Source organism: Crinia signifera, chromosome 5 (genome assembly GCF_055691185.1).
Source record: "Crinia signifera chromosome 5, ASM5569118v1, whole genome shotgun sequence".
NCBI lineage: Eukaryota > Metazoa > Chordata > Amphibia > Anura > Myobatrachidae > Crinia > Crinia signifera.
The window spans coordinates 4,750,662-4,777,439 of NC_139221.1; the positions used below are offsets into that span (position 1 = coordinate 4,750,662).

Consider the following 26,778-nt stretch of genomic DNA (forward strand, 5'->3'; position numbering starts at 1 on the left):
ATGGAGGCAGCAGGAAGCCACAGACTGAGAGTTATATAGTGGGAGGAGCAGGGTCCCCAGCAGCACAAAGTATATCAGGAGATGAGACATGTGTCAGTAAGGGCAGGGCTGCATGTGACAGGGGCAGTGACAGGATGTGAGGAGGGGAATGGAGGCAGCAGGAAGCCACAGACTGAGAGTTATATAGTGGGAGGAGCAGGGTCCCCAGCAGCACAGAGTATATCAGGAGATGAGGGATGTGTCAGTGAGGACAGGGCTGTATGTGACAGGAGCAGTGACATGATGTGAGGAGGGGAATGGGGGCAGCAGGACACCACAGACTAAGAGTTATATAGTGGGAGGAGCAGGGTCCCCAGCAGCACAGAGTATATCAGGAGATGAGTGATGTGTCAGTGAGGACAGGGCAGCATGTGACAGGGGTAGTGACATGATGTGAGGAGGGGAATGGGGGCAGCAGGATGCCACAGACTGAGAGTTATATAGTGGGAGGAGCAGGATCCCCCCAGCAGCACAGAGTATATCAGGAGATGAGTGATGTGTCAGTGAGGACAGGGCTGCATGTGACAGGGGCAGTGACATGATGTGAGGAGGGGAATGGGGGCAGCAGGAAGCCACAGACTGATAGTTATATAGTGGGAGGAGCAGGGTCCCCAGCAGCACAGAGTATATCAGGAGTGATGTGTCAGTAAGGACAGGGCTGCATGTGACAGGGGCAGCGACATGATGTGAGGAGGGGAATGGGGGCAGCAGGAAGCCACAGAATGAGAGTTATATAGTGGGAGGAGCAGGGTCCCCAGCAGCACAGAGTATATCAGGAGATGAGGGATGTGTCAGTGAGGACAGGGCTGCATGTGACAGGGGCAGTGACATGATGTGAGGAGGGGAATGGAGGCAACAGGAAGCCACAACCTGACCGTTATATAGTGGGAGGAACATGGTCCCCAGCAGCACAGAGTATATCAGGAGATGAATGATGTGTCAGTGAGGACAGGGCAGCATGTGACAGGGGCAGTGACATGATGTGAGGAGGGGAATGGAGGCAGCAGGAAGCCACAGACTGAGAGTTATATAGTGGGAGGAGCAGGGTCCCCAGCAGCACAAAGTATATCAGGAGATGAGACATGTGTCAGTAAGGGCAGGGCTGCATGTGACAGGGGCAGTGACAGGATGTGAGGAGGGGAATGGAGGCAGCAGGAAGCCACAGACTGAGAGTTATATAGTGGGAGGAGCAGGGTCCCCAGCAGCACAGAGTATATCAGGAGATGAGGGATGTGTCAGTGAGGACAGGGCTGTATGTGACAGGAGCAGTGACATGATGTGAGGAGGGGAATGGGGGCAGCAGGACACCACAGACTAAGAGTTATATAGTGGGAGGAGCAGGGTCCCCAGCAGCACAGAGTATATCAGGAGATGAGTGATGTGTCAGTGAGGACAGGGCTGCATGTGACAGGGGCAGTGACATGATGTGAGGAGGGGAATGGAGGCAACAGGAAGCCACAGACTGAGAGTTATATAGTGGGAGGAGCAGGGTCCCCAGCAGCACAGAGTATATCAGGAGATGAGTAATGTGTCAGTGAGGACAGGGCAGCATGTGACCGGGGCAGTGACATGATGTGAGGAGGGGAATGGAGGCAGCAGGAAGCCACAGACTGACAGTTATATAGTGGGAGGAGCAGGGTCCCCAGCAGCACAGAGTATATCAGGAGATGAGTGATGTGTCAGCGAGGACAGGGCTGCATGTGACAGGGGCAGTGACATGATGTGAGGAGGGGAATGGAGGCAGCAGGAAGCCACAGACTGAGAGTTATATAGTGGGAGGAGCAGGGTCCCCAGCAGCACAGAGTATATCAGGAGATGAGGGATGTGTCAGTGAGGACAGGGCTGCATGTGACAGGGGCAGTGACATGATGTGAGGAGGAGAATGGGGGCAGCAGGAAGCCACAGACTGACAGTTATATAGTGGGAGGAGCAGGGTCCCCAGCAGCACAGAGTATATCAGGAGATGAGGGATGTATCAGTGAGGACAGGGCTGCATGTGACAGGGGCAGTGACATGATGTGAGGAGGGGAATGGAGGCAGCAGGAAGCCACAGACTGAGAGTTATATAGTGGGAGGAGCAGGGTCCCCAGCAGCACAGAGTATATCAGGAGATGAGGGATGTGTCAGTGAGGACAGGGCTGCATGTGACAGGGGCAGTGACATGATGTGAGGAGGGGAATGGGGGCAGCAGGAAGCCACAGACTGACAGTTATATAGTGGGAGGTGCAGGGTCCCCAGCAGCACAGAGTATATCAGGAGAGGAGTGATGTGTCAGTGAGGACAGGGCTGCATGTGACAGGGGCAGTGACATGATGTGAGGAGGGGAATGGGGGCAGCAGGAAGCCACAGACTGAGAGTTATATAGTGGGAGGAGCAGGGTTCCCAGCAGCACAGAGTATATCAGGAGATGAGTGATGTGTCAGTGAGGACAGGGCTGCATGTGACAGGGGCAGTGACATGATACGAGGAGAGGAATGGGGGCAGCAGGAAGCCACAGACTGAGAGTTATATAGTGGGAGGAGCAGGGTCCCCAGCAGCACAGAGTATATCAGGAGATGAGGGATGTGTCAGTGAGGACAGGGCTGCATGTGACAGGGGCAGTGACATGATGTGAGGAGGGGAATGGGGGCAGCAGGAAGCAACAAACTGAGAGATAAATAGTGGGAGGAGCAGGGTCCTCAGCAGCACAGAGTATATCAGGAGATGAGGGATGTGTCAGTGAGGACAGGGCTGCATGTGACAGGGGCAGTGACATGATGTGAGGAGGGGAATGGGGGCAGCAGGAAGCCACAGACTGAGAGTTATATAGTGGGAGGAGCAGGGTCCCCAGCAGCACAGAGTATATCAGGAGATGAGGGATGTGTCAGTGAGGACAGGGCTGCATGTGACAGGGGCAGTGACATGATGTGAGGAGGGGAATGGAGGCAGCAGGAAGCCACAGACTGACAGTTATATAGTGGGAGGAGCAGGGTCCCCAGCAGCACAGAGTATATCAGGAGATGAGTGATGTGTCAGTGAGGACAGGGCTGCATGTGACAGGGGCAGTGACATGATATGAGGAGGGGAATGGGGCCAGCAGGAAGCCACAGACTGAGAGTTATATAGTGGGAGGAGCAGGGTCCCCAGCAGCACAGAGTATATCAGGAGATGAGTGATGTGTCAGTGAGGACAGGGCTGCATGTGACAGGGGCAGTGACGTGATGTGAGGAGGGGAATGGAGGCAGCAGGAAGCCACAGACTGAGAGTTATATAGTGGGAGGAGCAGGGCCCCCAGCAGCACAGAGTATATCAGGAGATAAGTGATATGTCAGTGAGGACAGGGCTGCATGTGACAGGGGCAGTGACATGATGTGAGGAGGGGAATGGGGGCAGCAGGAAGCCACAGACAGAGTTATATAGTGGGAGGAGCAGGGTCCCCAACAGCACAGAGTATATCAGGAGATGAGTGATGTGTCAGTGAGGACAGGGCTGCATGTGACAGGGGCAGTGACATGATGTGAGGAGGGGAATGGAGGCAGCAGGAAGCCACAGACTGAGAGTTATATAGTGGGAGGAGCAGGGCCCCCAGCAGCACAGAGTATATCAGGAGATAAGTGATGTGTCAGTGAGGACAGGGCTGCATGTGACAGGGGCAGTGACATTATGTGAGGAGGAGAATGGAGGCAGCAGGAAGCCACAGACTGAGAGTTATATAGTGGGAGGAGCAGTGTCCCCAGCAGCACAGAGTATATCAGGAGATGAGTGATGTGTCAGTGAGGACAGGGCTGCATGTGACAGGGGCAGTGACATGATGTGAGGAGGGGAATGGGGCCAGCAGGAAGCCACAGACTGAGAGTTATATAGTGGGAGGAGCAGGGTCCCCAGCAGCACAGAGTATATCAGGAGATGAGTGATGTGTCAGTGAGGACAGGGCTGCATGTGACAGGGGCAGTGACATGATGTGAGGAGGGGAATGGGGGCAGCAGGAAGCCACAGACTGACAGTTATATAGTGGGAGGTGCAGGGTCCCCAGCAGCACAGAGTATATCAGGAGATGAGTGATGTGTCAGTGAGGACAGGGCTGCATGTGACGGGGGCAGTGACATGATGTGAGGAGGGGAATGGAGGCAGCAGGAAGCCACAGACTGAGGGTTATATAGTGGGAGGAGCAGGGTCCCCAGCAGCACAGAGTATATCAGGAGATGAGTGATGTGTCAGTGAGGACAGGGCTGCATGTGACAGGGGCAGTGACATGATGTGAGGAGGGGAATGGAGGCAGCAGGAAGCCACAGACTGAGAGTTATATAGTGGGAGGAGCAGGGTCCCCAGCAGCACAGAGTATATCAGGAGATGAGTGATGTGTCAGTGAGGACAGGGCTGCATGTGACAGGGGCAGTGACATGATGTGAGGAGGAGAATGGGGACAGCAGGAAGCCACAGTCAGGGTTAGGAGGAGCAGGGTCCCCAGCAGCACAGAGTATATCAGGAGATGAGTGATGTGTCAGTGAGGACAGGGCTGCATGTGACAGGGGCAGTGACATGATGTGAGGAGGGGAATGGGGGCAGCAGGAAGCCACAGACTGACAGTTATATAGTGGGAGGTGCAGGGTCCCCAGCAGCACAGAGTATATCAGGAGAGGAGTGATGTGTCAGTGAGGACAGGGCTGCATGTGACAGGGGCAGTGACATGATGTGAGGAGGGGAATGGGGGCAGCAGGAAGCCACAGACTGACAGTTATATAGTGGGAGGTGCAGGGTTCCCAGCAGCACAGAGTATATCAGGAGATGAGTGATGTGTCAGTGAGGACAGGGCTGCATGTGACAGGGGCAGTGACATGATGTGAGGAGGGGAATGGGGCCAGCAGGAAGCCACAGACTGAGAGTTATATAGTGGGAGGAGCAGGGTCCCCAGCAGCACAGAGTATATCAGGAGATGAGTGATGTGTCAGTGAGGACAGGGCTGCATGTGACAGGGGCAGTGACATGATGTGAGGAGGGGAATGGGGGCAGCAGGAAGCCACAGACTGAGAGTTATATAGTGGGAGGAGCAGGGTCCCCAGCAGCACAGAGTATATCAGGAGATGAGTGATGTGTCAGTGAGGACAGGGCTGCATGTGACAGGGGCAGTGACATGATGTGAGGAGGGGAATGGGGCCAGCAGGAAGCCACAGACTGAGAGTTATATAGTGGGAGGAGCAGGGTCCCCAGCAGCACAGAGTATATCAGGAGATGAGTGATGTGTCAGTGAGGACAGGGCTGCATGTGACAGGGGCAGTGACATGATGTGAGGAGGGGAATGGGGGCAGCAGGAAGCCACAGACTGAGAGTTATATAGTGGGAGGAGCAGGGTCCCCAGCAGCACAGAGTATATCAGGAGATGAGGGATGTGTCAGTGAGGACAGGGCTGCATGTGACAGGGGCAGTGACATGATGTGAGGAGGGGAATGGAGGCAGCAGGAAGCCACAGACTGAGAGTTATATAGTGGGAGGAGCAGGGTCCCCAGCAGCACAGAGTATATCAGGAGATGAGTGATGTGTCAGTGAGGACAGGGCTGCATGTGACAGGGGCAGTGACATGATGTGAGGAGGAGAATGGGGGCAGCAGGAAGCCACAGACTGACAGTTATATAGTGGGAGGAGCAGGGTCCCCAGCAGCACAGAGTATATCAGGAGATGAGGGATGTATCAGTGAGGACAGGGCTGCATGTGACAGGGGCAGTGACATGATGTGAGGAGGGGAATGGAGGCAGCAGGAAGCCACAGACTGAGAGTTATATAGTGGGAGGAGCAGGGTCCCCAGCAGCACAGAGTATATCAGGAGATGAGGGATGTGTCAGTGAGGACAGGGCTGCATGTGACAGGGGCAGTGACATGATGTGAGGAGGGGAATGGGGGCAGCAGGAAGCCACAGACTGACAGTTATATAGTGGGAGGTGCAGGGTCCCCAGCAGCACAGAGTATATCAGGAGAGGAGTGATGTGTCAGTGAGGACAGGGCTGCATGTGACAGGGGCAGTGACATGATGTGAGGAGGGGAATGGGGGCAGCAGGAAGCCACAGACTGAGAGTTATATAGTGGGAGGAGCAGGGTTCCCAGCAGCACAGAGTATATCAGGAGATGAGTGATGTGTCAGTGAGGACAGGGCTGCATGTGACAGGGGCAGTGACATGATGTGAGGAGGGGAATGGGGGCAGCAGGAAGCAACAAACTGAGAGATAAATAGTGGGAGGAGCAGGGTCCTCAGCAGCACAGAGTATATCAGGAGATGAGGGATGTGTCAGTGAGGACAGGGCTGCATGTGACAGGGGCAGTGACATGATGTGAGGAGGGGAATGGGGGCAGCAGGAAGCCACAGACTGAGAGTTATATAGTGGGAGGAGCAGGGTCCCCAGCAGCACAGAGTATATCAGGAGATGAGGGATGTGTCAGTGAGGACAGGGCTGCATGTGACAGGGGCAGTGACATGATGTGAGGAGGGGAATGGAGGCAGCAGGAAGCCACAGACTGACAGTTATATAGTGGGAGGAGCAGGGTCCCCAGCAGCACAGAGTATATCAGGAGATGAGTGATGTGTCAGTGAGGACAGGGCTGCATGTGACAGGGGCAGTGACATGATATGAGGAGGGGAATGGGGCCAGCAGGAAGCCACAGACTGAGAGTTATATAGTGGGAGGAGCAGGGTCCCCAGCAGCACAGAGTATATCAGGAGATGAGTGATGTGTCAGTGAGGACAGGGCTGCATGTGACAGGGGCAGTGACGTGATGTGAGGAGGGGAATGGAGGCAGCAGGAAGCCACAGACTGAGAGTTATATAGTGGGAGGAGCAGGGCCCCCAGCAGCACAGAGTATATCAGGAGATAAGTGATATGTCAGTGAGGACAGGGCTGCATGTGACAGGGGCAGTGACATGATGTGAGGAGGGGAATGGGGGCAGCAGGAAGCCACAGACAGAGTTATATAGTGGGAGGAGCAGGGTCCCCAACAGCACAGAGTATATCAGGAGATGAGTGATGTGTCAGTGAGGACAGGGCTGCATGTGACAGGGGCAGTGACATGATGTGAGGAGGGGAATGGAGGCAGCAGGAAGCCACAGACTGAGAGTTATATAGTGGGAGGAGCAGGGCCCCCAGCAGCACAGAGTATATCAGGAGATAAGTGATGTGTCAGTGAGGACAGGGCTGCATGTGACAGGGGCAGTGACATTATGTGAGGAGGAGAATGGAGGCAGCAGGAAGCCACAGACTGAGAGTTATATAGTGGGAGGAGCAGTGTCCCCAGCAGCACAGAGTATATCAGGAGATGAGTGATGTGTCAGTGAGGACAGGGCTGCATGTGACAGGGGCAGTGACATGATGTGAGGAGGGGAATGGGGCCAGCAGGAAGCCACAGACTGAGAGTTATATAGTGGGAGGAGCAGGGTCCCCAGCAGCACAGAGTATATCAGGAGATGAGTGATGTGTCAGTGAGGACAGGGCTGCATGTGACAGGGGCAGTGACATGATGTGAGGAGGGGAATGGGGGCAGCAGGAAGCCACAGACTGACAGTTATATAGTGGGAGGTGCAGGGTCCCCAGCAGCACAGAGTATATCAGGAGATGAGTGATGTGTCAGTGAGGACAGGGCTGCATGTGACGGGGGCAGTGACATGATGTGAGGAGGGGAATGGAGGCAGCAGGAAGCCACAGACTGAGGGTTATATAGTGGGAGGAGCAGGGTCCCCAGCAGCACAGAGTATATCAGGAGATGAGTGATGTGTCAGTGAGGACAGGGCTGCATGTGACAGGGGCAGTGACATGATGTGAGGAGGGGAATGGAGGCAGCAGGAAGCCACAGACTGAGAGTTATATAGTGGGAGGAGCAGGGTCCCCAGCAGCACAGAGTATATCAGGAGATGAGTGATGTGTCAGTGAGGACAGGGCTGCATGTGACAGGGGCAGTGACATGATGTGAGGAGGAGAATGGGGACAGCAGGAAGCCACAGTCAGGGTTAGGAGGAGCAGGGTCCCCAGCAGCACAGAGTATATCAGGAGATGAGTGATGTGTCAGTGAGGACAGGGCTGCATGTGACAGGGGCAGTGACATGATGTGAGGAGGGGAATGGGGGCAGCAGGAAGCCACAGACTGACAGTTATATAGTGGGAGGTGCAGGGTCCCCAGCAGCACAGAGTATATCAGGAGAGGAGTGATGTGTCAGTGAGGACAGGGCTGCATGTGACAGGGGCAGTGACATGATGTGAGGAGGGGAATGGGGGCAGCAGGAAGCCACAGACTGACAGTTATATAGTGGGAGGTGCAGGGTTCCCAGCAGCACAGAGTATATCAGGAGATGAGTGATGTGTCAGTGAGGACAGGGCTGCATGTGACAGGGGCAGTGACATGATGTGAGGAGGGGAATGGGGCCAGCAGGAAGCCACAGACTGAGAGTTATATAGTGGGAGGAGCAGGGTCCCCAGCAGCACAGAGTATATCAGGAGATGAGTGATGTGTCAGTGAGGACAGGGCTGCATGTGACAGGGGCAGTGACATGATGTGAGGAGGGGAATGGGGGCAGCAGGAAGCCACAGACTGACAGTTATATAGTGGGAGGTGCAGGGTCCCCAGCAGCACAGAGTATATCAGGAGATGAGGGATGTGTCAGTGAGGACAGGGCTGCATGTGACAGGGGCAGTGACATGTTGTGAGGAGGGGAATGGAGGCAGCAGGAAGCCACAGACTGACAGTTATATAGTGGGAGGAGCAGGGTCCCCAGCAGCACAGAGTATATCAGGAGATGAGTGATGTGTCAGTGAGGACAGGGCTGCATGTGACAGGGGCAGTGACATGATGTGAGGAGGGGAATGGGGCCAGCAGGAAGCCACAGACTGAGAGTTACATAGTGGGAGGAGCAGGATCTCCAGCAGCACAGAGTATATCAGGAGATGAGTGATGTGTCAGTGAGGACAGGGCTGCATGTGACAGGGGCAGTGACATGATGTGAGGAGGGGAATGGAGGCAGCAGGAAGCCACAGACTGACAGTTATATAGTGGGAGGAGCAGGGTCCCCAGCAGCACAGAGTATATCAGGAGATGAGTGATGTGTCAGTGAGGACAGGGCTGCATGTGACAGGGGCAGTGACATGATGTGAGGAGGGGAATGGAGCCAGCAGGAAGCCACAGACTGAGAGTTATATAGTGGGAGGAGCAGTATCCCCAGCAGCACAGAGTATATCAGGAGATGAGTGATGTGTCAGTGAGGACAGGGCTGCATGTGACAGGGGCAGTGACATGATGTGAGGAGGGGAATGGAGGCAGCAGGAAGCCACAGACTGAGAGTTATATAGTGGGAGGGGCAGGATCCCAGCAGCACAGAGTATATCAGGAGATGAGTGATGTGTCAGTGAGGACAGGGCTGCATGTGACAGGGGCAGTGACATGATGTGAGGAGGGGAATGGGGCCAGCAGGAAGCCACAGACTGAGAGTTACATAGTGGGAGGAGCAGGATCTCCAGCAGCACAGAGTATATCAGGAGATGGGTGATGTGTCAGTGAGGACAGGGCTGCATGTGACAGGGGCAGTGACATGATGTGAGGAGGGGAATGGGGGCAGCAGGAAGCCACAGACTGACAGTTATATAGTGGGAGGAGCAGGGTCCCCAGCAGCACAGAGTATATCAGGAGATGAGTGATGTGTCAGTGAGGACAGGGCTGCATGTGACAGGGGCAGTGACATGATGTGAGGAGGGGAATGGAGGCAGCAGGAAGCCACAGACTGAGAGTTATATAGTGGGAGGAGCAGGGTGCCCAGCAGCACAGAGTATATCAGGAGATGAGTGATGTGTCAGTGAGGACAGGGCTGCATGTGACAGGGGCAGTGACATGATGTGAGGAGGGGAATGGAGAGAGCAGGAAGCCACAGACTGAGAATTATATAGTGGGAGGAGCAGGGTCCCTAGCAGCACAGAGTATATCAGGAGATGAGTGATGTGTCAGTGAGGACAGGGCTGCATGTGACAGGGGCAGTGACATGATGTGAGGAGGAGAATGGAGGAAACCACAGACTGAGAGTTATATAGTGGGAGGAGCAGGGTCCCCAACAGCACAGAGTATATCAGGAGATGAGTGATGTGTCAGTGAGGACAGGGCTGCATGTGACTGGGGCAGTGACATAATGTGAGGAGGGGAATGGAGGCAGCAGGAAGCCACAGACTGATAGTTATATAGTGGGAGGAGCAGGGTCCCCAGCAGCACAGAGTATATCAGGATATGAGTGATGTGTCAGTGAGGACAGGGAAGCATGTGACAGGGGCAGTGACATGATGTGAGGAGGAGAATGGAGGAAGCCACAGACTGAGAGTTATATAGTGGGAGGAGCAGGGTCACCAGCAGCACAGAGTATATCAGGAGATGAGTAATGTGTCAGTGAGGACAGGGCTGCATGTGACAGGGCAGTGACATGATGTGAGGAGGGGAATGGGGGCAGCAGGAAGTCACAAACAGAGTTATTTAGTGGGAGGAGCAGGGTCCCCAGCAGCACAGAGTATATCAGGAGATGAGGGATGTGTCAGTGAGGACAGGGCTGCATGTGACAGGGACAGTGACATGATGTGAGGAGGGGAATGGGGGCAGCAGGATGCCACAGACTGAGAGTTATATAGTGGGAGGAGCAGGGTCCCCTGCAGCACAGAGTATATCAGGAGATGAGTGATGTGTCAGTGAGGACAGGGCTGCATGTGACAGTGGCAGTGACATGATGTGAGGAGGGGAATGGAGGCAGCAGGAAGCCACAGACTGAGAGTTATATAGTGGGAGGAGCAGGGTCCCCAGCAGCACAGAGTATATCAGGAGATGAGGGATGTGTCATTGAGGACAGGGCTGCATGTGACAGGAGCAGTGACATGATGTGAGGAGGGGAATGGGGGCAGCAGGAAGCCACACACAGAGTTATATAGTGGGAGGAGCAGGGTCCCCAGCAGCACAGAGTATATCAGGAGATGAGTGATGTGTCAGTGAGGACAGGGCTGCATGTGACAGGGGCAGTGACATGATGTGAGGAGAAAAATGGGGGCAGCAGGAAGCCACAGACTAAGAGATATATAGTGGGAGGAGCAGGGTCCCCAGCAGCACAGAGTATATCAGGAGATGAGGGATGTGTCAGTGAGGACAGGGCTGCATGTGACAGGGACAGTGACATGATGTGAGGAGGGGAATGGGGGCAGCAGGATGCCACAGACTGAGAGTTATATAGTGGGAGGAGCAGGGTCCCCTGCAGCACAGAGCATATCAGGAGATGAGTGATGTGTCAGTGAGGACAGGACTGCATGTGACAGGGGCAGTGACATGATGTGAGGAGGGGAATGTGGGCAGCAGGATGCCACAGACTGAGAGTTATATAGTGGGAGGAGCAGGGTCCCCTGCAGCACAGAGCATATCAGGAGATGAGTGATGTGTCAGTGAGGACAGGGCTGCATGTGACAGGAGCAGTGACATGATGTGAGGAGGGGAATGGGGGCAGCAGGAAGCCACAGACTGAGAGTTATATAGTGGGAGGAGCAGGGTCCCCAGCAGCACAGAGTATATCAGGAGATGAGTGATGTCAGGGCTGCATGTGACAGGGGCAGTGACATAATGTGAGGAGGGGAATGGGGGCAGTAGGAAGCCACAGACTGAGAGTTATATAGTGGGAGGAGCAGGGTCCCCCAGCAGCACAGAGTATATCAGGAGATGAGTGATGTCAGTGAGGAAATGGCTGCATGTGACAGGGGCAGTGACATGATGTGAGGAGGGGAATGGAGGCAGCAGGAAGCCACAGACTGAGAGTTATACAGTGGGAGGAGCAGGGTCCTCAGCAGCACAGAGTATATCAGGAGATGAGTGATGTGTCAGTGAGGACAGTGGTGCTTGTGACAGGGGCAGTGACATGATGTGAGGAGGGAAATGGAGGCAGCAGGAAGCCACAGACTGAGCGTTATATAGTGGGAGGAGCAGGGTCCCCAGCAGCACAGAGTATATCAGGAGATGAGTGATGTGTCAGTGAGGACAGGACTGCATGTGACAGGGGCAGTGACGTGATGTGAGGAGGGGAATCAAGGCAGCAGGAAGCCACAGACTGACAGTTATATAGTGGGAGGAGCAGGGTCCCCAGCAGCACAGAGTATATCAGGAGATGAGTGATGAGTCAGTGAGGACAGGGCTGTATGTGACGGGGTAGTGACATGATGTGAAGAGGGGAATGGGGGCAGCAGGAAGCCACAGACTGAGAGTTATATAGTGGGAGGAGCAGGGTCCCCAGCAGCACAGAGTGTATCAGGAGATGAGGGATGTGTCAGTGAGGACAGTGCTGCATGTGACAGGGGCAGTGACATGATGTGAGGAGGAGAATAGAGGCAGCAGGAAGCCACAGACTGAGAGTTATATAGTGGGAGGAGCAGGGTCCCCCAGCAGCACAGAGTATATCAGGAGATGAGTGATGTGTCAGTGAGGACAGGGCTGCAGGTGACAGGGGCAGTGACATGATGTGAGGAGAATGGAGGCAGCAGGAAGCCACAGACTGAGAGTTATATAGTGGGAGGAGCAGGGTCCCCCAGCAGCACAGAGTATATCAGGAGATGAGTGAAGTGTCAGTGAGGACAGGGCTGCATGTGACAGGGGCAGTGACATGATGTGAGGAGGGGAATGGGGTCAGCAGGAAGCCACAGACTGAGAGTTATATAGTGGGAGGAGCAGGGTCCCCCAGCAGCACATAGTATATCAGGAGATGAGTGATGTGTCAGTGAGGACAGGGCTGCATGTGACAGGGGCAGTGACGTGATGTGAGGAGGGGAATGGGGGCAGCAGGAAGCCACAGACTGAGAGTTATATAGTGGGAGGAGCAGGGTCCCCAGCAGCACAGAGTGTATCAGAAGATGAGGGATGTGTCAGTGAGGACAGGGCTGCATGTGACAGGGGCAGTGATGTGATGTGAGGAGGAGAATGGAGGCAGCAGGAAGCCACAGACTGAGAGTTATATAGTGGGAGGAGCATGGTCCTCAGCAGCACAGAGTATATCAGGAGATGATTGATGTGTCAGTGAGGATAGGGCTGCAAGTGACAGGGGCAGTGACGTGATGTGAGGAGGAGAATGGAGGCAGCAGGAAGCCACAGACTGAGAGTTATATAGTGGGAGGAGCAGGGTCCTCAGCAGCACAGAGTATATCAGGAGATGAGTGATGTGTCAGTGAGGACAGGGCTGCATGTGACAGGGGCAGTGACGTGATGTGAGGAGGGGATTGGGGGCAGCAGGAAACCACAGACTGAGAGTTATATAGTGGGAGGAGCAGGGTCCCCAGCAGCACAGAGTACATCAGGAGATGAGGGATGTGTCAGTGAGGACAGGGCTGCATGTGACAGGGGCAGTGACGTGATGTGAGGAGGGGAATGGAGGCAGCAGGAAGCCACAGACTGAGAGTTATATAGTGGGAGGAGCAGGGTACCCAGCAGCACACAGTATATCAGGAGATGAGTGATGTGTCAGTGAGGACAGGGCTGCATGTGACAGGGGCAGTGACATGATGTGAGGAGGGGAATGGGGGCAGCAGGAAGCCACAGACTGAGAGTTATATAGTGGGAGAAGCAGGGTCCCCAGCAGCACAGAGTGTATCAGGAGATGAGTGATGTGTCAGTGAGGACAGGGCTGCATGTGACAGGGGCAGTGACATGATGTGAGGAGGGGAATGGGGGCAGCAGGAAGCCACAGACTGAGAGTTATATAATGGGAGGAGCAGGGTCCCCAGCAGCACAGAGTGTATCAGGAGATGAGGGATGTGTCAGTGAGGATAGGGCTGCATGTGACAGGGGCAGTGACATGATGTGAGGAGGAGAATGGAGGCAGCAGGAAGCAACAGACTGAGAGTTATATAGTGGGAGGAGCATGGTCCTCAGCAGCACAGAGTATATCAGGAGATGAGTGATGTGTCAGTGAGGACAGGGCTGCATGTGACAGGGGCAGTGACATGATGTGAGGAGAGGAATGTAGGCAGCAGGAAGCCACAGACTGAGGGTTATATAGTGGGAGGAGCAGGGTCCCCAGCAGCACAGAGTATATCAGGAGATGAGGGATGTGTCAGTGAGGACAGGGCTGCATGTGACATGATGTGAGGAGGGAAATGGAGGAAGCTGGAAGCCACAGACTGAGAGTTATATAGTGGGAGGAGCAGGGTCGCCAGCAGCACAAAGTATATCAGGAGATGAGTGATGTGTCAGTGAGGACACGACTGCATGTGACAGGGGCAGTGACATGATGTGAGGAGGGGAATGGAGGCAGCAGGAAGCCACAGACTGAGAGTTATATAGTGGGAGGAGCAGGGTCCCCAACAGCACAGAGTATATAACATAAATAGAGAGGTATTTTGCAGAACAGTAATACAAAATGCAAACTTCAGCTAGTAATTGAACAGTTCTTGTAGAACTATAAACCCCAGAGTAACAATAGCTGGAACCGGCACCTGCCAGAATCGCACTTAGCAGTCTTATGCCCCAAGCTTGTAATGTGGGAACAGAGAGTAAATAATTCAGTATGATGTATTTGGGAACACGCAGGCCCTCTGTGGTTAGTGACACAGGGATCTCTGAGCCGTCATTAGCGGTACAAGCAGCGACATCACCCAGCAGAGAAGCATCATGGTTTAACACATGATTGGTTGTTCTGCATCAGCGCTCATGTCTGTACCCACCAGTCACTCAGACGGTCTGTATATACAGGCAATGGCAGCCTCACCCATTGACCCTGTTCCAGTCTGTTACCCGCCACCTTACTCACCCCATGCCTCACCTCTCCTGTCTCTGAATATCCCCCTCATGTGATGCTGTTACCCCATACCTCTCACCTCTCCTGTCTCTGTATATCCCCCACATGTGACGCTGTTACCCCATACCTCTCACCCTCTCCTGTCTCTGAATATCCCCCTCATGTGACGCTGTTACCCCATACCTCTCACTCTCTCCTGTCTCTGAATATCCCCCTCATGTGACGCTGTTACCCCATACCTCTCACCCTCTCCTGTATCTGTATATCCCCCACATGTGATTCTGTTACCCCATACCTCTCACCTCTCCTGTCTCTGTATATCCCCCACATGTGACGCTGTTACCCCATACCTCTCACCTCTCCTGTCTCTGTATATACCCCACATGTGACGCTGTTACCCCATACCTCTCACCTCTCCTGTCTCTGTATATCCCCCACATGTGATTCTGTTACCCGCCACCTTACTCACCCCATGCCTCACCTCTCCTGTCTATTTATATCCCCCACATGTGACGCTGTTACCCCATACCTCTCACCTCTCCTGTCTCTGTATATCCCCCACATGTGACGCTGTTACCCCATACCTCTCACCTCTCCTGTCTCTGAATATCCCCCACATGTGACGCTGTTACCCCATACCTCTCACCTCTCCTGTCTCTGTATATCCCCCACATGTGATGCTGTTACCCCATACCTCTCACCTCTCCTGTCTCTGTATATCCCCCACATGTGACGCTGTTACCCCATACCTCTCACCTCTCCTGTCTCTGTATATCCCCCACATGTGATGCTGTTACCCCATACCTTTCACCTCTCCTGTCTCTGTATATCCCCCACATGTGACACTGTTACACCATACCTCTCACCTCTCCTGTCTCTGTATATCCCCCACATGTGATGCTGTTACCCCATACCTCTCACCTCTCCTGTCTCTGTATATCCCCCACATGTGACGCTGTTACCCCATACCTCTCACCTCTCCTGTCTCTGTATATCCCCCACATGTGACGCTGTTAACCCATACCTCTCACCTCTCCTGTCTCTGTATATCCCCCACATGTGATTCTGTTACCCCATACCTCTCACCTCTCCTGTCTCTGTATATCCCCCACATGTGACGCTGTTACCCCATACCTCTCACCTCTCCTGTCTCTGTATATCCCTCACATGTGACGCTGTTAACCCATACCTTTCACTTCTCCTGTCTCTGTATATCCCCCACATGTGACGCTGTTACCCCATACCTCTCACCCTCTCCTGTCTCTGAATATCCCCCTCATGTGACGCTGTTACCCCATACCTCTCACCCTCTCCTGTCTCTGAATATCCCCCTTATGTGACGCTGTTACCCCATACCTCTCACCTCTCCTGTCTCTGTATATCCCAAACATGTGATGCTGTTACCCCATACCTCTCACCTCTCCTGTCTCTGTATATCCCCCACATGTGACGCTGTTACCCCATACCTCTCACCCTCTCCTGTCTCTGAATATCCCCCTCATGTGACGCTGTTACCCCATACCTCTCACTCTCTCCTGTCTCTGAATATCCCCCTCATGTGACGCTGTTACCCCATACCTCTCACCTCTCCTGTCTCTGTATATCCCAAACATGTGATGCTGTTACCCCATACCTCTCACCTCTCCTGTCTCTGTATATCCCCACATGTGACGCTGTTACCCCATACCTCTCACCCTCTCCTGTCTCTGTATATCCCCACATGTGACGCTGTTACCCCATACCTCTCACCCTCTCCTGTCTCTGTATATCCCCCATATGTAACGCTATTACCCCATACCTCTCACCTCTCCTGTCTCTGAATATCCCCCTCATGTGACGCTGTTACCCCATACCTCTCACCCTCTTCTGTCTCTGTATATCCCCCATATGTAACGCTATTACCCCATACCTCTCACCTCTCCTGTCTCTGAATATCCCCCTCATGTGACGCTGTTACCCCATACCTCTCACCTCTCCTGTCTCTGAATATCCCCCTCATGTGACGCTGTTACCCCATACCTCTCACCTCTCCTGTCTCTGTATATCCCCCACATGTGACGCTGTTACCCCATACCTCTCACCCTCTCCTGTCTCTGTATATCCCCCACATGTGACGCTGTTACCCTATACCTCTCACCTCTACTGTCTCTGTATATCCCCCACATGTGATTCTGTTACCCCATACCTCTCACCTCTCCTGTCTCCTGTCTCTGTATATCCCCCACATGTGATTCTGTTACCCCATACCTCTCACCTCTCCTGTCTCTGTATATCCCCCACATGTGACGCTGTTACCCCATACCTCTCACCCTCTCCCGTCTCTGTATATCCCCCACATGTGACGCTGTTACCCCATACCTCTCACCCTCTCCTGTCTCTGTATATCCCCCACATGTGACGCTGTTACCCCATACCTCTCACCTCTCCTGTCTCTGTATATCCCCCACATGTGAAGCTGTTACCCCATACCTCTCACCCTCTCCTGTCGATGTATATCCCCCACATGTGACGCTGTTACCCCATACCTCTTACCTCTCCTGTCTCTGTATATCCCTCACATGTGCCGCTGTTACCCCATACCTCTTACCTCTCCTGTCTCTGTATATCCCCCACATGTGATTCTGTTACCCCATACCTCTCACCCTCTCCTGTCTCTGTATATCCCCCACATGTGATTCTGTTACCCCATACCTCTCACCTCTCCTGTCTCTGTATATCCCCCACATGTGACGCTGTTACCCCATACCTCTCCTGTCTCTGTATATCCCTCACATGTGACGCTGTTACCCCATACTTCTCACCTCTCCTGTCTCTGTATATACCCCACATGTGACGCTGTTACCCTATACCTCTCACCTCTCCTGTCTCTGTATATCCCCCCACATGTGACGCTGTTACCCCATACCTCTCACCCTCTCCTGTCTCTGTATATCCCCCACATGTGACGCTGTTACCCCATACCTCTCACCCCCTCCTGTCTCTGTATATCCCCCACATGTGACGCTGTTACCCCATACCTCTCACCTCTCCTGTCTCTGTATATCCCCCACATGTGACGCTGTTACCCCATACCTCTCACCCTCTCCTGTCTCTGTATATCCCCCATATGTAACGCTATTACCCCATACCTCTCACCTCTCCTGTCTTTGTATATCCCCCACATGTGACGCTGTTACCCCATACCTATCACCCTCTCCTGTCTCTGTATATCCCCCACATGTGACGCTGTTACCCCATACCTCTCACCTCTCCTGTCTCTGTATATGCCCCACATGTGACGCTGTTACCCCATACCTCTCACCTCTCCTGTCTCTGTATATCCCCCACATGTGATGCTGTTACCCCATACCTCTCACCTCTCCTGTCTCTGTATATCCCCCACATGTGATTCTGTTACCCCATACCTCTTACCTCTCCTGTCTCTGTATATCCCCCACATGTGATTCTGTTACCCCATACCTCTCACCCTCTCCTGTCTCTGTATATCCCCCACATGTGATTCTGTTACCCCATACCTCTCACCCTCTCCTGTCTCTGTATATCCCCCACATGTGATTCTGTTACCCCATACCTCTCACCTCTCCTGTCTCTGTATATCCCCCACATGTGACGCTGTTACCCCATACCTCTCACCCTCTCCTGTCTCTGTATATACCCCACATGTGACGCTATTACACCATACCTCTCACCTCTCCTGTCTCTGTATATCCCCCACATGTGACGCAGTTACCCCATACCTCTCACCTCTCCTGTCTCTGTAAATTTCCCACATGTGACGCTGTTATCCCATACCTCTCACCTCTCCTGTCTCTGTATATCCCCCACACGTGACGCTGTTACACCATACCTCTCACCTCTCCTGTCTCTGTATATCCCCCACATGTGACGCTGTTACACCATACCTCTCACCCTCTCCTGTCTCATGATATCCCCCACATGTGATTCTGTTACCCCATACCTATCACCCTCTCCTGTCTCTGTATATCCCCCATATGTGACGCTGTTACACCATACCTCTCACCTCTCCTGTCTCTGTATATCCCCACATGTGACGCTGTTACCCCATACCTCTGACCCTCTCCTGTCTCTATATATCCCCCACACGTGACGCTGTTACCCCATACCTCTCACCTCTCCTGTCTCTGTATATCCCCCACATGTGATGCTGTTACCCCATACCTCTCACCTCTCCTGTCTCTGTATATCCCCACATGTGACGCTGTTACCCCATACCTCTCACCCTCTCCTGTCTCTGTATATCCCCCACACGTGACGCTGTTACCCCATACCTCTCACCTCTCCTGTCTCTGTATATCCCCCACATGTGACGCTGTTACCCCATACCTCTCACTCTCTCCTGTCTCTGTATATCCCCCACATGTGACGCTGTTACACCATACCTCTCACCTCTCCTGTCTGTATATCCCCCACATGTGACGCTGTTACCCTATAACTCTCACCTCTCCTGTCTCTGTATATCCCTCACATGTGACGCTGTTACCCCATACCTCTCACCCTCTCCTGTCTCTGTATATCACCCACATGTGATGCTGTTACCTCATACCTCTCACCTCTCCTGTCTCTGTATATCCCCCACATGTGACGCTGTTACCCCATACCTCTCACCTCTCCTGTCTCTGTATATCCCCCACATGTGACGCTGTTACCCCATACCTCTCACCTCTCCTGTCTCTGTATATCCCACATGTGACGCTGTTACCCCATACCTCTCCTGTCTCTGTATATCCCCCACATGTGACGCTGTTACACCATACCTCTCACCTCTCCTGTCTCTGTATATCCCCCACATGTGATGCTGTTACTCCATACCTCTCACCTCTCCTGTCTCTGTATATCCCCCACATGTGATGCTGTTACTCCATACCTCTCACCTCTCCTGTCTCTGTATATCCCCCACATGTGATGCTGTTACCCCATACCTCTCACCTCTCCTGTCTCTGTATATCCCCCACATGTGACGCTGTTACACCATACCTCTCACCTCTCCTGTCTCTGTATATCCCCCACATGTGATGCTGTTACCCCATACCTCTCACCTCTCCTGTCTCTGTATATCCCCCACATGTGACGCTGTTACCCCATACCTCTCACCCTCTCCTGTCTCTGTATATCCCCCACATGTGACGCTGTTACCCCATACCTCTCACCCTCTCCTGTCTCTGTATATCCCCCACATGTGACGCTGTTACCCCATACCTCTCACCTCTCCTGTTGCCCATAGCAACCAATAGAAATGGGATATGTTGATTTGGTCTACAGCATTACTCCGACAATGACATCGCTGTGACGTCACTGTGCACATAACAGGCCATTGTTACAGGTGAGATAACATTACTACGACAATGACATCGCTGTGACGTCACTGTGCACACAACAGGTCATTGTTACAGGTGAGATAACATTACTCCGACAATGACATCACTGTGACGTCACTGTGCACACAACAGGTCATTGTTACAGGTGAGATAACATTACTCCGACAATGACATCACTGTGACGTCACTGTGCACATAACAGGCCATTGTTACAGGTGAGATAACATTACTACGACAATGACATCGCTGTGACGTCACTGTGCACACAACAGGTCATTGTTACAGGTGAGATAACATTACTCCAACAATGACATCGCTGTGACGTCACTGTGCACACAACAGGCCATTGTTACAGGTGAGATAAAATTACTCGGACAAGGACATCGCTGTGACGTCACTGTGCACACAACAGGCCATTGTTACAGGTGAGAAAACATTACTCTGACAAGGACATCGCTGTGACGTCACTGTGCACACAACAGGCCATTGTTAAAGGTGAGATAACATTACTCCGACAAGGATATCGCTGTGACGTCACTGTGCACACAACAGGCCATTGTTACAGGTGAGAAAACATTATTTCGACAAGGATATCGCTGTGACGTCACTGTGCACACAACAGGTCATTGTTAAAGGTGAGATAACATTACTCCGACAAGGATATCGCTGTGACGTCACTGTGCACACAACAGGTCATTGTTACAGGTGAGATAACATTACTCCGACAAGGACATCACTGTGACGTCACTGTGCACACAACAGGCCATTGTTACAGGTGAGATAACATTACTCCGACAAGGACATCGCTGTGACGTCACTGTGCACAAAACAGGCCATTGTTACAGGTGAGATAACATTACTCCGACAAGGACATCGCTGTGACGTCACTGTGCACACAACAGGCCATTGTTAAAGGTGAGATAACATTACTCTGACAAGGACATCGCTGTGATGTCATTGTGCACACAACAGGCCATTGTTACAGGTGAGAAAACATTACTCCGACAAGGACATCGCTGTGACGTCACTGTGCACACAACAGGCCATTGTTACAGGTGAGAAAACATTACTCCGACAAGGACGTCGCTGTGACGTCACTGTGCACACAACAGGCCATCGTTACAGGTGAGAAAACATTACTCCGACAAGGATATCGCTGTGACGTCACTGTGCACACAACAGGTCATCGTTACAGGTGAGAAAACATTACTCCGACAAGGATATCACTGTGACGTCACTGGTATATCAGTATATGACCTTGGTGTGGTGTGCGGAGAGAGGAGCGCCGGTCCAGGTAACATTGGGAAGCTTTGGGTCTGGGGTATTGCTGGTATATCAGTATATGACCTGGGTGTGGGGTGCAGGCAGAGGAGCGCCGGTCCCAGTAACATTGGGAAGCTTTGGGTCTGGGGTAATGCTGGTATATCAGTATATGACCTGGGTGTGGGGTGTAGGCAGAGGAGCGCCGGTCCCAGTAACATTGGGAAGCTTTGGGTCTGGGGTATTGCTGGTATATCAGTATATGACCTGGGTGTGGGGTGCAGGCAGAGGAGCGCCGGTCCCAGTAACATTGGGAAGCTTTGGGTCTGGGGTAATGCTGGTATATCAGTATATGACCTGGGTGTGGGGTGTAGGCAGAGGAGCGCCGGTCCCAGTAACATTGGGAAGCTTTGGGTCTGGGGTATTGCTGGTATATCAGTATATGACCTGGGTGTGGGGTGCAGGCAGAGGAGCGCCGGTCCCAGTAACATTGGGAAGCTTTGGGTCTGGGGTATTGCTGGTATATCAGTATATGACCTGGGTGTGGGGTGCAGGCAGAGGAGCGCCGGTCACGGTAACATTGGTAAGCTTTGGGTCTGGGGTAATGCTGGTATATCAGTATATGACCTGGGTGTGGTGTGCGGGCAGAGGAGCGCCGGTAACATTGGGAAGCTTTGGGTCTGGGGTAATGCTGATGTATCAGTATATGACCTGGGTGTGGGGTGCAGGCAGAGGAGCGCCGGTCCCGGTAACATTGGGAAGCTTTTGGTCTGGGGTATTGCTGGTATATCAGTATATGACCTGGCTATGGTGAGCAGGCAGAGGAGCGCCGGTCCCGGTAACATTGGGAAGCTTTGGGTCTGGGGTAATGCTGATATATCAGTATATGACCTGGGTGTGGGGTGCAGGCAGAGGAGCGCCGGTCCCAGTAACATTGGGAAGCTTTGGGTCTGGGGTAATGCTGGTATATCAGTATATGACCTGGGTGTGGGGTGTAGGCAGAGGAGCGCCGGTCCCAGTAACATTGGGAAGCTTTGGGTCTGGGGTAATGCTGGTATATCAGTATATGACCTGGTGTGGTGTGCGGGCAGAGGAGCGCCGGTCCCGGTAACATTGGGAAGCTTTGGGTCTGGGGTAATGCTGGTATATCAGTATATGACCAGGGTGTGGTGTGCGGAGAGAGGAGCGCCGGTCCCGGTAACATTGGGAAGCTTTGGGTCTGGGGTAATGCTGGTATATCAGTATATGACCTGGGTGTGGGGGTGCAGGCAGAGGAGCGCTGGTCCCGTTAACATTGCAAAGCTTTGGGTCTGGGGTAATGCTGGTATATCAGTATATGACCTGGGTGTGGTGTGCGGGCAGAGGAGCGCCGGTCCCGGTAACATTGGGAAGCTTTAGGTCTGGGGTAATGCTGGTATATTAGTATATGACCAGGGTGTGGTGTGCGGAGAGAGGAGCGCCGGTCCCGGTAACATTGGGAAGCTTTGGGTCTGGCGTGTTGCTGGTATATCAGTATATGACCTGGGTGTGGTGTGCAGGCAGAGGAGCGCCGGTCCCGGTAACATTGGGAAGCTTTGGGTCTGGGGTAATGCTGGTATATCGGTATATGACCTGGCTGTGGGGTGCAGGCAGAGTAGCGCCAAAGCTTCCCAATGTTACCGGGACCAGCTACCTCTCACCTCTCCTGTCTCTGTATATTTTTATTTATTTATTTATTAACAGTTTCTTATATAGCGCACACAGATTCCGCAGCGCTTTACAGAGCATAGTTATAATCAAAAACACATAACAAATTACAGTACAAGACAGTTTCGGACAAGTACATGGTTAATATGGATAGGTGCACCAGGGGACAGGACACTGAAGCAATTATCAGGGTGGCAAAGGTTTATATATTCTAAGAAAGGCACATAAGGAGAGAGGGCCCTGCTCGTGAGAGCTTACATTCTAAAGGGGAGGGTTAGACAGACTGGGGTGACACAGAAGGCGAAGAAGTGAGCTTAGACAGGTTAGGTTGAGAGATTGTCAGGTTTTATGCAGGAGGGTGGGAAGAGGTCAGCTTAGTCTTTAATATTTTAAGTCTAAAAAAGTGCTGAGTCATCCAAGAGTAGACAGCAGAGAAACAGTTGGAGATATGAGTGAGGATAGAGGGAGAGAGATCAGGAGAGGAGAGGTAGATTTTAGTATTATCAGCATAGAGGTGGTAGTGGAAGTTAAGTGAGCAAATAAGCTCACCCAGGGAGGACATGTAGAGATAGAGAAGAAGAGGGCCAAGAATAAAATGTTGGGGGACACCTATTATCAATGGAAGAGCAGGAGAGCTAAAGTCATTAGAGGTACAGCTGTGCATTTTTAAAACAGACAGTGCATATGCAAGCAGAAAGAGTAATATTCAAAGTTTTAGCAGTTAAGAGTTGCACTTGTGTTGATTGTAGTTTCCTTCAGTTTCTGTCCAGTTTAAGTCCAGGCTAAGTCTAGGCGACAGTGTGCGGTTGTATATTCCTACTTAGAATCTTCCTACTTTGAATTCCCCCCACATGTGACGCTGTTACCCCATACCTCTCACCCTCTCCTGTCTCTGTATATCCCCCACATGTGACGCTGTTACCCCATACCTCTCACCCTCTCCTGTCTCTGTATATCCCCCACATGTGACGCTGTTACCCCATACCTCTCACCTCTCCTGTCTCTGTATATCCCCCACATGTGACGCTGTTACCCCATACCTCTCACCCTCTCCTGTCTCTGTATATCCCCCATATGTAACGCTATTACCCCATACCTCTCACCTCTCCTGTCTTTGTATATCCCCCACATGTGACGCTGTTACCCCATACCTATCACCCTCTCCTGTCTCTGTATATCCCCCACATGTGACGCTGTTACCCCATACCTCTCACCTCTCCTGTCTCTGTATATGCCCCACATGTGACACTGTTACCCCATACCTCTCACCTCTCCTGTCTCTGTATATCCCCCACATGTGACGCTGTTACCCCATACCTCTCACCTCTCCTGTCTCTGTATATCCCCCACATGTGATTCTGTTACCCCATACCTCTTACCTCTCCTGTCTCTGTATATCCCCCACATGTGATTCTGTTACCCCATACCTCTCACCCTCTCCTGTCTCTGTATATCCCCCACATGTGATTCTGTTATCCCATACCTCTCACCCTCTCCTGTCTCTGTATATCCCCCACATGTGATTCTGTTACCCCATACCTCTCACCTCTCCTGTCTCTGTATATCCCCCACATGTGACGCTGTTACCCCATACCTCTCACCCTCTCCTGTCTCTGTATATCCCCCATATGTAACGCTATTACCCCATACCTCTCACCTCTCCTGTCTTTGTATATCCCCCACATGTGACGCTGTTACCCCATACCTATCACCCTCTCCTGTCTCTGTATATCCCCCACATGTGACGCTGTTACCCCATACCTCTCACCTCTCCTGTCTCTGTATATGCCCCACATGTGACACTGTTACCCCATACCTCTCACCTCTACTGTCTCTGTATATCCCCCACATGTGACACTGTTACCCCATACCTCTCACCTCTACTGTCTCTGTATATCCCCCACATGTGACGCTGTTACCCCATACCTCTCACCTCTCCTGTCTCTGTATATCCCCCACATGTGATTCTGTTACCCCATACCTCTTACCTCTCCTGTCTCTGTATATCCCCCACATGTGATTCTGTTACCCCATACCTCTCACCCTCTCCTGTCTCTGTATATCCCCCACATGTGATTCTGTTATCCCATACCTCTCACCCTCTCCTGTCTCTGTATATCCCCCACATGTGATTCTGTTACCCCATACCTCTCACCTCTCCTGTCTCTGTATATCCCCCACATGTGACGCTGTTACCCCATACCTCTCACCCTCTCCTGTCTCTGTATATACCCCACATGTGACGCTATTACACCATACCTCTCACCTCTCCTGTCTCTGTATATCCCCCACATGTGACGCAGTTACCCCATACCTCTCACCTCTCCTGTCTCTGTAAATTTCCCACATGTGACGCTGTTATCCCATACCTCTCACCTCTCCTGTCTCTGTATATCCCCCACACGTGACGCTGTTACACCATACCTCTCACCTCTCCTGTCTCTGTATATCCCCCACATGTGACGCTGTTACACCATACCTCTCACCCTCTCCTGTCTCATGATATCCCCCACATGTGATTCTGTTACCCCATACCTATCACCCTCTCCTGTCTCTGTATATCCCCCATATGTGACGCTGTTACACCATACCTCTCACCTCTCCTGTCTCTGTATATCCCCACATGTGACGCTGTTACCCCATACCTCTGACCCTCTCCTGTCTCTATATATCCCCCACACGTGACGCTGTTACCTCATACCTCTCACCTCTCCTGTCTCTGTATATCCCCCACATGTGACGCTGTTACCCCATACCTCTCACCCTCTCCTGTCTCTGTATATCCCCCACACGTGACGCTGTTACCCCATACCTCTCACCTCTCCTGTCTCTGTATATCCCCCACATGTGACGCTGTTACCCCATACCTCTCACTCTCTCCTGTCTCTGTATATCCCCCACATGTGACGCTGTTACCCCATACCTCTCACCCTCTCCTGTCTCTGTATATCACCCACATGTGATGCTGTTACCTCATACCTCTCACCTCTCCTGTCTCTGTATATCCCCCACATGTGACGCTGTTACCCCATACCTCTCACCTCTCCTGTCTCTGTATATCCCCCACATGTGACGCTGTTACCCCATACCTCTCACCTCTCCTGTCTCTGTATATCCCACATGTGACGCTGTTACCCCATACCTCTCCTGTCTCTGTATATCCCCCACATGTGACGCTGTTACACCATACCTCTCACCTCTCCTGTCTCTGTATATCCCCCACATGTGATGCTGTTACTCCATACCTCTCACCTCTCCTGTCTCTGTATATCCCCCACATGTGATGCTGTTACTCCATACCTCTCACCTCTCCTGTCTCTGTATATCCCCCACATGTGACGCTGTTACACCATACCTCTCACCTCTCCTGTCTCTGTATATCCCCCACATGTGATGCTGTTACCCCATACCTCTCACCTCTCCTGTCTCTGTATATCCCCCACATGTGACGCTGTTACCCCATACCTCTCACCCTCTCCTGTCTCTGTATATCCCCCACATGTGACGCTGTTACCCCATACCTCTCACCCTCTCCTGTCTCTGTATATCCCCCACATGTGACGCTGTTACCCCATACCTCTCACCTCTCCTGTTGCCCATAGCAACCAATAGAAATGGGATATGTTGATTTGGTCTACAGCATTACTCCGACAATGACATCGCTGTGACGTCACTGTGCACATAACAGGCCATTGTTACAGGTGAGATAACATTACT

General features: G+C 52.6%; 1 protein-coding gene across 4 annotated transcripts in view; it reads right to left on the reverse strand.

Annotated features, from left to right (window-relative positions):
- Positions 1-26,778, reverse strand: part of KCNH2 (potassium voltage-gated channel subfamily H member 2) — a 412,853-nt gene that overhangs the window by 181,310 nt on the left and 204,765 nt on the right. The gene's annotated exons all lie outside the window — the stretch shown is intronic.